Genomic DNA, 15,902 nt, shown 5'->3' on the forward strand with positions numbered 1-15,902 from the left:
AAATCTTGCAAAGTCATAGCATAACTTGTGTGATTCTCCTGGTTCAGCTTCTCAAACTGCTGAGATTATAGGCATGGATCACTACACTTGGCTTTTTTTCTTTATTAATGTCTGAATAGGGTAGTTTACCAATCTTATCTTCAAGCCTTGAAAACCTGCCTTCTCTTTGACCAAGTCTACTGCTCACGCTTTCTACTGCTTGTTGTTGTTGTTTTGATTTATCACACTTTTCATATCCAAGATTTTTATTACTTCTTCAGAATCTCTGTGTCTTTGTTGGATTTCTCATGTATGATCTCCCTTAATTGATTTGTTTTACATTCATTTTTAAGTCATTGGTATTCCCTGTGCTTTATAGAAAATATGACCTAACTGGAAACTAAACTTTGACAGCTGATGTCACATAGAAGATTGCACCTTACTATTGCTCATTCTCTATAAGGGCAGGGGCAGGCGGATTGAAGCTGGCACTTCTGATCTCTAGTTAGGTCTCATTCAGGAGGGAAACAATGGATATCAGTCTTTTATATTCTTTGTCATTTCATCCTCTTTTATATTTGCATTCAGTTGTTGACAAGTTATAAACTTTTGGAGGAAATATTTTGCCTTGTTTTTGCCATACTTCTTGTATTTCTATGTTGGCATTTGTGCATCTGGTGAGATGGGTATTTCATCCACTCTTATGTGAGATTCTTTTTCTTACTATCTAACTCTCTTTGGATGGTTTGATCCCCAGTACTTATCAGAAAGGAGAAAAGAAACTACAGTAATGAAGACAACACAAAGAAAAACCAGATATTGATATACACTATAAACCAATTAAAGGCAACAACTAAGTCACAATAGGAAAAAAGCAAGTGATTACAATGTAGAGTAAATAAAAGGCTACAAATTAACAAAAGTTAAAACTAATAAAAGAAAGGGTAGGAAAAAGAAAAATAGAGAAGTATAAGTTTAAAACGAAAGTTAAAAAAAGGGAGAAGAAAAAAATGGGCAAAATAACAGATTTTAAAAGTTAATGAAAATAAGGTAAAAGCAACATAGAAAACAATAATACAAGACAAGTAAAAGTGGCCAATTCATCCTTCCTATGAGCCAACAGAAGCCACACAGAGCCTAGGAAGTGAACAAGAAGTCAATTTGCCCTTCCCATGAGCCAACTGGCACATGGGCTGGGAGAGAAGAACACTGTTCCCTCACCCCCACTGTTAGCAACCGAGGTACAGAAGCAACTTAATGCTTGTATTGTTTGGTTGACTTTGCAGGCCTAGAGCTGGTAATCTGTACATCTACTAAAAGGATAACAATATGCGATGTAGCAAATATGGGGAATTTCTTTCTTTCTTGTTTTTGAAATCCAATATTGTTCTGTTTTGTTTTGTACTGTCTTACTGTTTTTTCTTTAATGTTCTGCTTTGATTGGTTTTATTCTGTTCTATTTTATTTGATTTTATTATATCTGATGGTATGAGCAGCAATTTTGAACAAGAGGTGTTATAGTAGCCACTGATGATTTCCTGTTTTGAAGTCTGATATCGCTTTCACTGTTTTAAATTGTTTTATTCTGTTTTATTTTCTTTGGTTTTATTCTCTTAAAAAAAAGAAAGAAAAAAGTAAAAGGAAAGAAGAAAGGGGAAGGTCAAAGAAAAAAGAACAGAGAAAATGAAAAACACATTCAAAAACATTTTTGATGCTGAGACATTTGTATGGGTATAGACTCTCCTCTCTCTGTCTCTGTCTCTGTCTCTGTCACTGTCTCTGTCTCTGTCTCTCTCTCCTCTCTCTCTCTCTCTCTCTCTCTCTCTCTCTTTCTTTCTCTCTCTCTCTCTCTGGAATCCACAAGGTAGTATGGGGAGAGAATGAGAAATCCAGCTAGAGCCTTTTGTGTTCCCGCACCCCTAATGGGCTGCTGTTGTGTGGGTGCTGAGTCCCGTACCACCTTTCCTACAGGCTGAACCAGTCAATGGATACTGTCTGCCTTGTGGCTGTGTTCACTCCAGAGGCCTGCAGTGTTTGTTTGTACCCTGCTATGCACACTGAGCCGCTGTTATCTACTAGCTTGTCAGCCTGTGGGCTAGTGAGTTGCCACACTTGCTGACTCTGTTTGTGACATCACCAATGTGGCACATATTCAAGCAGAGGGGTGTCCCCAACACTGTGGGTGAGGAAAGCAATCAGACCTTTGAGTTCTGTGCTGGAAGGAGAGGAAGATCCAAGCAATCCACTGGGCTAACCTGGGTGCTTTCACACCCAGCCCCTCAGGAAACCTCATGTGACCAGCCCGGCTCCTCCTAGAGGCCGAAGCTGCCAACTACTGTGTTTTCTCAGCCTCTGCTTAAACTTCTCAGGAACTGTGACTACTAGCCCTCCCCCTTCCCACAACTGTCTCTTCTTGTCCTTACCTGGTCACTGTGGCAGGGTAGCCCCAAGATCCTGAAGGTTGGTTGTCCTGTGACTTGATTCCTGAAGTAGCTCGGACTCGAATAACAATCTCTTCTCAGATGGCCACTCAGAGCATGGTGGCCTGAGTGGGCTTCTGCCACCCTCCCTACCATGTAAGAGGCACCACTTTCACACTGGATTCATGGCTGGACTTAATGACTATGTTTTCCTGTGGCTACTCTGCCAGTGCAAGGTTTTGTGCTTGCAGCCAGGTTCCCCCTCATTCTGGGAGCCAGGACTGGCATTGCAGACTGCGTCACTCTTTTCTCAATGTTGCCTTTCAATGTCTGCATGGTTTTTAGCTTTCCTTCTGGATCCCACAAGCTTTTCTTTTTTGCATCAAAGAGGCTATGTACTCCTCTTTGCTTCTACTCCACCATCTTTGTTCCTGGTTGGTCAGTTTGTGCCTGGTTCCTTGGATGGTTTCTGCAATCTCTAAAAATTGGGCAAACTTACTTTTAGAAAAGATTTTTTTTTAAATGCAAGAAGATAAACTCTCCTACAAGAACCCATGCTGAGAACACTCTTTTCATAAAGAGCTGAATTGACTCAAACCAACCACCATGAGTTAGAAAGATTATGTGATAAAATGGTAACCATGGCCCAATTACAACTGGGTGTCAGGAGTAAGTTAAGAATGAGAGTGGGTGAATGAGAATTTTCTAGTTGATAGGCTGGGAGGGAAATGTGGCTTACTACAAAGGCAGTGCTTTTAACACTAATTTGTGTCTTACATCATTTTATCTTCTAGATGAATCCCAAATAAGGAACTAAATGATTAAGCTAGCACTGCTAGAGTTTCCCTTGATTGGGACAGGACACATGGTGATGCATTTAAGCTGACACAGGACAAGGGCCTACACAGGCATCAAATTTAGGCCCATTTTTTACTGTGCCAACATTTATACATCATCTTTTAGAAGCTGGAGTACAAGGCACTCATAGGTGAAAACAGAACTCGAATTAGGAAACGAATTTTTAATTCATTTAATTCTTAATTAAAGAATTAAGACCTACAACAGGAAAGTAACAAGCACACTTCCTATAGGTATGAATGAAGCTTGAGTACGCCAGGAGCCCAAGCAACATTCTCAACACATTGGGATAAATAAGACACAAATTCCAGAAGTGAGAAAGCTATATTTTAATACAGAAAACAGGCAAAACTGGCAGGAAGAAAAGAGCTTAGTCACGAGAATAAGGAAAACAAACAAATAAACAAAAAAGTCTTCAAATAACACAAATATCAGATTTCAAGATTTATTAAAGTAAACAGGTAATTATTTTAATACTTTTCACATCACAATGAATAAATCCTAAAGAGCCAGGCATAAAACTATTTCCAATGCTCTTAAAATTCATTAACTAGGGGGCTGGGGATTTAGCTCAGTGGCATAAGTCCCTGCCTTGCAAGCAGGCAGTCGTGAGTTCGATCCCTGGTACCGATAAAAATGAAAAAGAAAAAAAAAAAATTTATTAACTAATAAAAATGACAAATTTGATTCTTCTCTTTCAGACATAATTTCAAAGAGTTCAGAGGGGACAAAAGTCTAAGCTAAGAAAGTCTGATTGCATTAAGGTGTTTATTTGTCTGGGTCTTGATACAGAAAGAGAAATAAAACTTGGGTGCTTGGGGTCGGGGATTTAGCTCAGGGGAGGACTGGGGATTTAGGTGCTGGGGATAACCACCTGCCTGGCAAGCGTGAGGTCATGAGTTCAATACTTGGTGCACACACACACACACACACACACACACACAAGACTTGGGTGCTTACCTTTAAGAGCACCTTTCTCAGAACTGAAACAAAGGGTTTTTTTTAATGTTTTTAGTAACTGAACTCAGCTAGTTGATTCTGTTTAATAAGTCCTCAATGAAATACCTGTTTAAAATGTACCAACATATGGTTAATTCCCCTTGAAGATAATGTTTAATTGTATCTGAAAAAGAAGCATTTTCCTGTAGCTCATCACATGCCCTGAAATTTACGTGATGCTGGAATAACAGCATAATGAAGCAAAACGTAGTCTGTGAAAAGCATGAGTCAATGATAAATCAATAAAAGAGGATCATCAGAAATATATCAGTTGTGTAAAAGGAATAGAGGTCAAGCCTTCAGGGACATGCCAGATAAGTCGAAGGCCACAATTTATCTTTAGATAAATTACCAAAGTAAAGAAACATTTTTAGACCTGCAGACTATTCATGATGAATAATGCCTAAACAGATCTATAAATGACAGGAGACAAATAAAATTGATCACCCTATCTCACAAGGAAGGAATGAAACCTTTTCCATCTCCACCAGAATAAACAATCTTTGCAGTGCAGGGAAGCAGCTTGGCACAAGGGTTCAGGGTGTGGGGTCTGGACCCAGACTACCCACCCATTGGCCTGCTTCACCATCCCCCACTTGAGCCACGTGGACTGTGGCAGGACTACATTTCTGTCTCTGTGTCTTCCTCCATAGTCTTCATTGGTATTCCACAAAGTTGGTGTCATGCTTAAAAGAGTTATCACGTGAGTAGAAAACTCAGGGCCTGACAGTATTCAACTGTAAGCTGTTTAAAAGGTTTAGATTATCCCTGTTGGTATCATTATAGTCTAAAGGGCTGCAATGAATCTTCAGATATTTCTCTGGGTCAACTACTATATCTATCACTATGCACCTTTCAGGTACAAGATCAAGAATTATGTCAAAGTCTAAAGAATTTTAAGTTACAATAGAGTTGATGGATAGACAGAACCAAAAAACTGGCCAGATCCCATGGAAGGACTGTCAATTAGCAATATGCCTTTTCAGTCTATTATAAATTTTAAAAGGGCAACAACCTTTCAAAAAATAAAGATTAGAGTTTTTCAGGTAAAACGATAGGCTCCTTATATTCACAGGCACATTCTTCTACCAAAGTGACAGTAAGAGGAATCTTTTAAAGTTTAAATTCACAAGGACAGAGTCCACAACGTTGAGAGAGTGTCCTCTTACTTATTTTTCTAGAGATTTTTTTAGGTAGCTGTCTCAGTTACTTTTCTCTTATTGCTGAGACAAAATGCCTGATGTCCTACATAAAGGAAGAAAAAGTTTATTTCTTTCAGTGTTTTAGAGGTTTCAGTCCATACTCAGCTGGCTCCAAGGCAGGGTGGTTTGGCTGATGGGCAGCCTTTCATGGTGGCCACAAACAACAACAATGAAAGGTAAAAAGAAAGGAAAGCAAGCCTTCTACCCTTCCTTATATAGTATGCCAGCTCCACCCCTGGGCAGGTGCAACACTCACACTGCCAGTGCCAGTGCTAAACAATGAAACAGTCACAAATGCTAGATTCAGCTGCCTCCATGACTGCATCAGGCTTGTGGAGTCACCTAGACACAAACCATAACATTCAACCTCTGGCCCCTAAGGACTCATGTACATCCTTTAGCAAAACACATTTAGTCCATCTCCAAGAGTTGTCAAAGTCCTAACAGTTTCAGCATTGCTGAAAAGTTCAAGTCCCAAGTCTCCTCAGAGATCTAAGGCAAACTCTGAGCTATAATGCCCTGCACAAATGAGAACGGAGTTAAAACACTTCCAACATACAATGTACAAGATAAACACTGCCATTTTAAAAGGTACAAATGGGGATACAAAGGATTGGAATCAAAGGAAGTCCAAAATCCCGCAGGGCAAACATTAAGTCCTGGAGTCTACACTCAGCATTTGAAGCAGTCTGGTTGCAAGCTCCAAAAGGCTTGAGTGACTCCTTCCTCACAGCACTTCCAGGGACTTTAGCCCCCAAGGCTTCTCTCTTAGGCCCACTCTGCTCAGTCCTTGCAGCTTTCCTTAGGATGATATACACTCTTGGCTTTTGTAAACTTCTGGGTTCTCCACTGCAACTCTGGCTTCACACTCACAGATTCACACACTGCCCTCTCATTGAGATTCACACCCTGCCCTCTCAGTGGCACACTGCCTGGCCTCCCCAGGCCCACTTCTGAAATCAAGCTGGAAGCTGCCTTAACCTCAGAAGTTGTACATTCTCCACACACTTAAAACCAGGGCCATGTTGATGCTGCCAAGGTCTGCTCCAGGCTTTCTTCTTTATTGGCTGTAGGGGTTGAGGGCCTGAATCACTAAGCACTTTCAACTTGATTGTGAGGAATAGTTTCTCTATGTCACCACCATTCTGGAACCTGGTGCAGCTGCCACCATTTTGGACCCTCTCGTGGCCTCTGCCATCATTCTAGAACATGACACTCTGCAGCTTTCTCCTCTGAGCAAAATCTTTCACTTTTACAGCTGCCAAAGGTGTGGTCGCATTGCTTCCTGGGATGCCCGCATGCCATCATTTTTATTTTTTTGTTCCTTCTCAGTAATCAAAGTCTCAGCTTTTAGTCCACAGCTTTCTGTTCAAACTCATAACATTTTGAATTATCCTGTTGGGCTCTTTGCTCTTGATTCACAACCTAAATCTGGCTAAAAGCCCCCAACAATAGCCATGCCACTACTTCAACATTTGAATACCTTAAATTTCTTCTGCCCGACTAATCAGTCCACTGCCCTTAATCTCAGTTTCAGGCAAAGTCTCTGAATATGACCAGAACATAGATAAACTTTCTGCCAATCCATAACACATATCATGTGGAGTCCAACAATGAATGCAGTCCTTCCCAGCAGAAACCTCCTAAGCCTGGTCTTTACTGGCAGGCTATTAACCTTCTAGTCTCCTGAGCTCTGACCAGAATCTCCCCTATGGAACACCCTAAGCTGTTTCAGCTCTATGCATCCAGGAGACATCTCTGAACCTTTCCAAACTCTTCCCACAAGCCATTCCCAAAGGTTCTTAAGCCACATGGTCAGAAATGACCCCAATCTTGACACCAAATTCTGTCTCAGTTACTTTTCTCTCATTGTTGAGACAAAATACCTGACACTCAACATGAAGGAAGGAAATTTTTATTTCTTACAGTTTTTTTTTTTTTGGAGGTTTCAGTCCATATTCAGCTGGCTCCAAGGCAGAATGGTGTGGCTGAGGGTCAACCTTTCATGGTGGCCACAAACAGCAAGAATGAAAGGCAAAGAGAGGAAAACATGCCTTCTCCCCTTCCTTATACAATATGCCAGCTCCACCTCTGGGTGGGTGCAACACTCACACCACCAATCCCAATGCTAGACAATGAACCAATCACAAACACTAGATTCAGCTGCCTCCATGACTGCATGAGGCTTGCGGGACCACCTAGACACAAACCATAATAGTGGCCTTATTCCTGACTAAGATAAAGCAAGTCCAGAACATAATTTAAAAAACAAAAGCAAAACAAAACAAAAAATATATTTGTGTTCCAATTTGTGTTCAAAAGCAGTAAAGGGCAGTCTCATACTCTCCCACCAGGTAACCTCGCTCCTAATAGTCAGAAGCCAGTCTTCCTAGTAAGCTGAATGTCTCGGGTACTTTGCCACAGCAATGAAAATCTAACTTGGATTCAAGACAAGAAAGAGCTCAAATGGATCCTTAGGATGACAAAACTGATGAGGAAGAAACCAAGATAATAACAATGTAAAACACCTAGAGAGAAATAAGTATAGAATGGTGAGAAGAGTTTGAGATTATATTTTCAAAAAAATAAAATTACTAGAACAGTTAAGACAGTATCTACAAACAGAATACAGTTTGGAAGAAAACTAAGCCTACTGTTAAGAAGTAGAATTCCAGTAAAAAGTTACAACAGACTATGATGATAATCCCAGCACTCTGGGAGGTTGAGGAAGGTCAGATGTGAGTACAAGGCCACCCTAAGCAATTTAGTGACTTAACAAGAACTGGTCTCAAAAGAAAAAAATACAAAAGGGCAGTGTGAAATGCCCTAGGTTCAATTCCCAGTACAAAAAGGAAGGAAAGAAAGAAGGAAGAGGGAAGGAGGAAGGGAAAGAAAACCCTACCCCATGCAGCTATGAATAACATTTAGTCTTGATAATGTAAACTATGTCAACCAAAATTAAAATACTGGAAGGATGGGAAGGCAAGAAATGTGCATAGCTGTGGGAAGAGGACATGGAAAATAAAATTCGTATCTTTTGTGGGAAATCAGCAGTGTTCTTAAAATCAAATAGCAGCACTTCAAGCTGGTTATTTGGAGATACCACAGTAAATGCCAAAAGAATAAGCTAAAGTAACTGAAGGTGGTCGTCCCTGAGAAACAGGAAATGAGAAAATTGTGATACAATTTCACTATTTGACTAGTATTCTGTAAACAGTGCACCTGTAAAACAATGGTAAAATGTATATAAAACACCAATTAAATAAAAATAACTTCCTAACTATGTGCTCATATAATTTGGAAACTGAAACTGACTTAGAATAAAGAACTCTTCATATACAGTTCTATTAATATATTGCTATACCATCTTGAATATTTTTGATGCATATACATGTATTTATATATAAAGAATTTTTTAAAAATGAAACTTGTAGTTTATGCTGAATATACAAATTTACATAATACTTTTTTAAAAATGAACATTACATTATTAATATTTTCTGTTATCTCAGTTATTATGTTAAGTTACCTTCTGCTCTAGCATCACTTGCCCATTTTTCTGCTTATTGTTTGGCAAAGGGAGAGCAAAGATGTCTTTGCTTTCTGGAACTCCCATTCCTTGCCTTGACCCTTCCCTGCCTCCCTCCCTCCTCCAGTCACTTCTGTCCCTCCTCAAGACTCCTCCTCCTCCTCAGCCTACACCCTCAGCTCTGATGTGCTGCAGAATGTCCTCCTTCTCCTTGTGGACCCCAGTGACAACGTGTTACCTGGTCCATGATGATCACCATGTTCAGTTATTTCTAGCTTTCAAACAACTTGGGTCTTCCGACTTTCATCACCTGCATGATGCCATGCTGCCCCAGCCACCATTCTCAGCAGCCTGCAATCCCCCTGATCCCAACCTTCTGAGTCACTTCTGCGGACTTCAAGGCTTTCTCCACCTCCCCATCACAGTGACCTCTGAGGAGCACAGAGCTGCCCCGTGGCAGCCTCCTTGAGTGGCTTCCTGTTGTTTTCAGAATAAATTCCGAACACCTCCCTGCCTCCAGAGCCCTGTACAATCAGACGCTGGCCCCTGCCAATATCTCTACCTCCCTTTCATACCCCTTCAGCCTCATTTCACACTCTCTCACTCTCTCCGGTCCTACCGCCCCATCCACACTGCCCTTTCTGTCCTTTGCATGAACCAAGACCCTTCCTGACTCAGCCTCAGCACATGTTGTCCTCTGCCTGGAAGGACTCCTTCCTCCCTGCCCTGACTCCTTCCTGGCTAACTCCCGTCTGTCTTGAGTAAGACCTTTAAGTGGCTCACAGCAGCCAGTGTTTGTACTCAGGAATCTACAGCAGACAGCACTTTAATAAAAGACATTGCAGAGTTTTTGGTCTGATGTCTTATGAGAATGTAAATATCAACAGAATAAACTGTTCATGGCTGGATCCCCAATACACAACACTATATCTCATTACAGCAGATGATAAATATCTGTGGAAGAAACAAGTGATTCTGAAATACATGCCTTGGCATTTAAAAGTCTCTTCACCTCTAGCACCATAATAAGCTTCCATCTCCAGCTAGATGTCCTACAGGTGTTCCAAATTCAATATATTCAAAACTGAGCCTTTGGCTAAAATCATGACACTCCCCCAACACACACTTTTTTCCATGCTTTCTTCCAATTAATAGCTTCTTGCAATTCTGCTCTTCGCCTTTTTCTTGAGTGGCCCCCACTTAATCTATTTTGCCACAGCCTTAGTTCAGTCCTTACCAAATCTTATGGGAATGACTGTGATATTTACTAAGGTGCCTCCAGCCCTCTGGCGTCAACTTCACCTGTCTTCCTAAACCAGTGACTAATGTGATCGTCTTACACTAAAACTAGCTCGTTTCTATCATCCCATGTCTCCCCACAAGTGAAGCATCACTACTGTACTGCACCTTCATTCTCTGGTCCGGTCTGTCTGTCCACTTGCTCCTCCATGGACCAAGTCCATGCTGTGTATTGCTGGACTTTGTGTCCTTAGGCTCTATTAAACAGTAGTAGCAGCCTGACTACGTAACTCAGTGACCTGTTGTCAGCGTAGACCTCAGGGATTTTGCTACTGCTTACGGCTGGCTATGGAGGGAATGTGGGGTCCTGACCCTCCTTATGAGGCCATCTACAAGTTTGTGTCTGCAGTGGGCGGCCCTGAGGGATGAGTGGAAGTTGCCCTCCAGGACAAACAGCAGTCTTGCTCACTCTAACAGCAGGAGGTACGCACGTTCTGGGCCCCTCAGCGGCAGCTCACCATAGCTACTGTGCCTCTCTGCATCCTACCACTTCACCCCCGAGGTGGGTGCAAACGCGACCCTGCCCATCCTGCACGCTGTGCCATGTGACATAAAGCCTTCTGTCTTCCACCTAGGAGTCTCGTGTGTTCTACCAGGCCAATGGGACATAAAAGCCTGCCGCCAAGCGGGCAGACACCAAATCCCAGACCCACCAACTTGGCTCTTAGCAATTCAAAAATAGATGGGATCAAACAAGTGACATTTAAACTACTGAAGAACACTGCCATTTCTTCCTTATTACTCAATGTATAGAACCACAAAGCCCAGTGGCTCACAGGTGGGACTTTTGGGGGTGACTGGGTCATGGGTGTGATTCCAGGTTAGTCCTCTGACTGGCTTAGCACAGTTCTGGGTGTGGGGGATGGAGTTACCGGAGAGAGGAGAAGATCCGCCCTGGCTGGAACGCAAAGGAATGAAGGAAAGCTCACTGCTTCCCGCCTGCCCGGCTTCACCAGGGTCCTTTTCTCTTCTGCCATGTCGCCCTGCCGTGGAGCCAGCCAACCACGGGCTGAAACCTCTGTAAACTGGGAGCCAAACCAACCTTTCCTTCTCCAGCCTGTGGGTGTTGGATACTTTGTCCCAGTGATGGGGAACTGACTAAGACAGTAAACATAATACAGCAGGACCTTGGTTCACAAACTCAATGTTCTCCATGGTTCTGGTCGCAAACCGAACTAGACAAGAACCAAATCAAACCTCCCCCTAAGGTCAGCATTGAAGCTGACTGTTGAATTTGATTCAGTTCTCTTCCAACTGGGTTGGTGACCAGAATCATGGAAAAAATCAAGTTCTTCAACCAAGGAACCACTGCATATGAAACTCTAGGCTCCACAAAATTTAACTTACAATACAATTTTTTACCTGCTTGTTTCAACCATTTTGACTGCTTCAATCCTTCTTCCCCAAAACAAATAACCTTCATGATTCTGTTTACATTTTCATGTTTCTTTTATTCTATCCATTATGTAAGATGGAAGTGTTTTCTAGTACATTATCTCTCCAATTGCAAAACATAAATCTTGCACCCAAGAAATTCACAGAGTCTGCCTTAAAGAGCCAATCAAGTTTGTGGCTTCTAAAACAAAATGAAACCAGAACTGACAACACAGGGCCCAGGCATGCCAGTCTCTTCTCACTTGGAAGCTGCTGGAGTCCCTCAGGGGCCTAGCCTGTGTTTTCAGCATCTATTTAGAAGTAGCTCCTTTTGATAATAGACCTTCACTCTCTCCCAGGCATGAAGCAAATGACTGAGGAATTCTTTCTTTAAGACAGAGAAAGCTGATGAGCTCAGAGGAAGGCAGTACATGCAAGGAATATGCTTTGGGAATAACAGAAGGACAGGATGGCAGAAAAATCTCCCAGGGCTGCCACTGAGGCTAGCGTGGAAATGCTGAACCATAAAGCAGGATTCCAAGGCTAACTGGAATGAGCAGACCAGAGTGACTGGCTGGTAAGGAAAACCCCATGAAAAACTGAGAAAAACAACAGCTAACAGTGATTTTAAAAAAAGAAAGATGTGTTAGTTTTGAATGCTGGTGGTGCAGGTGTGCTCGGGGCAGAGGTGACCTCCCATCGCCCGTCAGCCTCCTGAACTCCAGGAGAACCCCCCGCATCCCCTGCAAGGGAGAGAGGCAGGACAGTGGTAGGGCTAAGGGCTCAAATGCTTCCCCAAGCCAGCTCTGAACTGACACTTTTCTATATTAAATGTGTAACAGAATTCTGCTAAGAGCTTACATCTGCATTTCCAAGGATTCTACGAGTGCTGACTATGAAAGAAGCCCATGTAAGCCTGTCAGCATTCAGTGGGACCTGGAGGGGCTTCCCCAACCCTGAGCTATGAATAACACTGCAGTAAGTAGCCCTGCAGATTCTTTACCTAAGAAAGGCAGTGTGCACCACAGAAATTCTAATCTAAACTTCTAAGGCTGCCTCTAATCTACCCATCACTATACACCCCAATATAAATCTTTCCTTTAAAATGTAATCATTATTCGATAAATGTTGTAGTCAGGGGTTGCAAGGAGAACAATTACATACAGGACACAGAATTTATAATATTATTTTATGGTGGTCCCCCAGAGTTAAATACAAGAAAATGTAGGAAATCTGTCCACAACACTCAACATCTAGGAGATCTAGCCAAGGGCCTGGATCCCACAGCAATGTCCTGCCTGAGTCCAGCTGAAGATCTAGAGCGCATGACAATGCTTCCCATGAGTCCAGTTGGAGGTCCAGAGCTCATGATAATGATTCACGCAAGTCTGTTTTACAGATCTGCACTGGGAAGGCCCAAAGGTCAGCAGTGGAAGCTAGAAAGTCTATGCCAGCAGGCTGAGGATTCTGCACTGGAGCCAAAAAGCAACGCTCAAAATAAGGATCAAGGCTCCCCTGAAAAGCACCACAGCTGTCCTTAGTGACAGTTATGTCTCCTCCAATGATGAGAACAGCTGATCTCATATCAAGAAGCCAGTGTGACAAGCTTCTCCTGGAGAACAAACAGCACACATCTTCCCCTTGGGGGCCAGGAAGCCATGCTCGATGTAAGGACCAGAGCTCTCCCAAAGTGAACCACAGCCACTCTCCCCAACTAGGCCCCAAGCTCCTCCAATAATAACAGCCAAGTTCATATCAGGGAAGCCAGCATGACAACCTTCTCCAAGAGAACCAATAGCTCCAAACAACGCCATGAGCTAGGAGAACCCACAATGCCACATTCTTCCTCTCCATGTCTCTTTTGATTCCAGCAAATTTCTTCAGGTGGGCCCTCCACGCTCAGCAGCATGCTGATTTAATTCAGCTGGTGTCAAGTTAATCACCAGTTTTTAATCCACAACAGTGAGCAATAACTTTGTGAGACTTTGTCCTTCATTTCCTTCATTTATATTTTTAACAGTTAAAAGCATCAGGGCATAGTAATTCATGCTTACGCTGTTTATAGCAGCACAATTTCTAATAGGTAAGTCATGGAAGCAGTGTACATGTCCATCAACAGACAGATGGATAAGGAAAATGTGACATGCAAATACACAGTGGAGCACTACTCAGCCATAAAGAACAACCTTCAGTCATTTTCAGGCAAATGGCTCCACCTTGAGACCACAGTGCCACATGAAATACATCAGACACACAAACTCAAACATCTCATGGTTTCCCTTGTATGAGAAACCCAAAGTATAAAAAAGAAGCAAAATAATAGATAAGATAACAAGAAGGAGGGAAGCAGATCTTTTTTAAAGGGGAAGAGGACCCAGAGAGGCAGGGAGGGGCCAGGAGCAGGAAAACAGTGAGAACAGGAATTACAATGCATCCTCACAATCAATGGAATCACCAGCACTGCAAATGGATTACTAAAAACAAAAACAAAACAAATCAAAAATAATAAAAACAGAAGTTTATTTTTGGCAGGCTTATCCATTCGCACTCCTTAGTAACATTCGTTCTGTTTATTCCGACAGAGCTTCCACAGAAGCTCTCATGTTTACAGGATTTGGATGAGGTCACTGCAGGTCTCAAAACAAAGCACAACCAATGCCAGTTAGGAGACTGGGCTGTCTGGGCCTCGGGCGGTGGGAGAGCCGTCGGCTGCTGCAGTCCTTCCGCAGGGCACTCTCGGCTCCTGGTCCAGGGCTCACAGTCCTCCCGACAAGGAGAAGGGCTCGGTAGGAGACGTCCCCATCCAGCTGCACCCCTGGCCTCTTCTCCTTAGAAGAGTCCTGCCGATCTAGGGACCCAGAAGTCGTGCATGGTGACAGTGACTGCCTGAGGCTTCCCTGCTGTACAGAGTCTAAGCCTGAATCTAGGCTTAGCAGAAGCAGCTAAGGGACCTTGTCTTAAAATGTCTGTGGTGTTTGTTTTGAGTCCCAGGAGGTGACATGCACAAAGACAACTTCCCAGGACGGAAGAGTTTGGAGGGCGCAGCTGGCCTGGATGACTGCAGCAGGTCCCAGGCCTGGTCCCAGCTCTGGGCGGACCCTCGAGCAGGAAGTGGGCGATAGTACAGCTTGTGCAAGCTCGGTGCTGTTCAGGGAAGGGTTGCACAGGACAGTGGAGGCCTGCGTACCCCGGGACTCGCTGGTCCTGCTGGGGTATCTGACCCCACCAGCGAGAACTCAAGACATCAAAGCATCAGGAAATATAGGAAATAAGAACCACGATGAGTCCGGCCAGGCTACACATCTGCCAGCAAGGCTCCTAAAGTTCTTATAAACTCTAGTGACACCATCCATCGTGCTCTGATGTGACAAGCCCTCCCACATGCAGATTCGCCACAGACCCTACCTCCTGTGTCACCATGAACATGCATTGGTGGTGAAGATGACAAAGTATTCATCCTGAGGGGCTTCCCTGGGTTTCCTGTGGATTGTAGACATGATGACTTGAAGCCAGTGTCACAACCCATCAAAATAATGACATGGTCTTCACCACAACTTCTAAAGAAGTCGTACTACTGGTGTCAGAACCACTCACAACATTAAAGCTGCAGGTGCTAAAAAGGAATATATGCTAAGCTTTCAAATCATGCCAGTAGCTGCTGTTCAGATGTTTGCACAAAACTTCAACAAAGGAAACACAGAAATAATGCCTCAGGATTTCAAAGGCATCACTTGTGTTTATCATCTCAGAAAAAAGGCAAGGGAGCAGATGAGATAAATAGCAAGGCATTTTCCTCTCTGCTCTGCCACTAAGCTTCTAAACCAAATTTTTGTTCTACTTTAAAATACTATTAGTCACGCACTGTCAGAATTTACGATCTGGCTGCAGCCGCTGTGCAGTACGGCAGAGGTTCGGGGAGAGGAAGATCCTCGATCTCCTCTCCGCGCTGGTTTTCTTAACTGGGACTCACTCCACTGTTAAAACTGCTTACTATTCACAGTTTCCTGTTGAATCCACATCAAAGTAACTCTAGAGCTGTTAAGACACACACACAAGTCCAGTAATCAATTAAGAGGGTTTTCTTACATTGTTTTCATAAACACAGGCATGCTCACTGGGTAATGCAATCTTCACGGACCAAAATATTAGGTGAAAACTGGCTTAAAATTACATGGAAATAAAGCAGCCAGATATAGACATGGGCTCTGTTCCATATTCTCCAGTGTTTTCATCAATCGCCCA

At 42.9% G+C, this 15,902-nt stretch overlaps 1 protein-coding gene across 5 annotated transcripts in view; it reads right to left on the reverse strand.

The window, feature by feature from the left end:
* The window catches only part of Ssbp2 (single stranded DNA binding protein 2), a 250,693-nt gene that overhangs the window by 208,372 nt on the left and 26,419 nt on the right, over window positions 1-15,902 (reverse strand). The gene's annotated exons all lie outside the window — the stretch shown is intronic.

Source organism: Cavia porcellus, unplaced genomic scaffold (assembly GCF_034190915.1).
Source record: "Cavia porcellus strain 051 isolate PalLab524CR breed Dunkin Hartley unplaced genomic scaffold, mCavPor4.1 scaffold_2, whole genome shotgun sequence".
In the NCBI taxonomy this organism is placed as follows: Eukaryota; Metazoa; Chordata; class Mammalia; order Rodentia; family Caviidae; genus Cavia; species Cavia porcellus.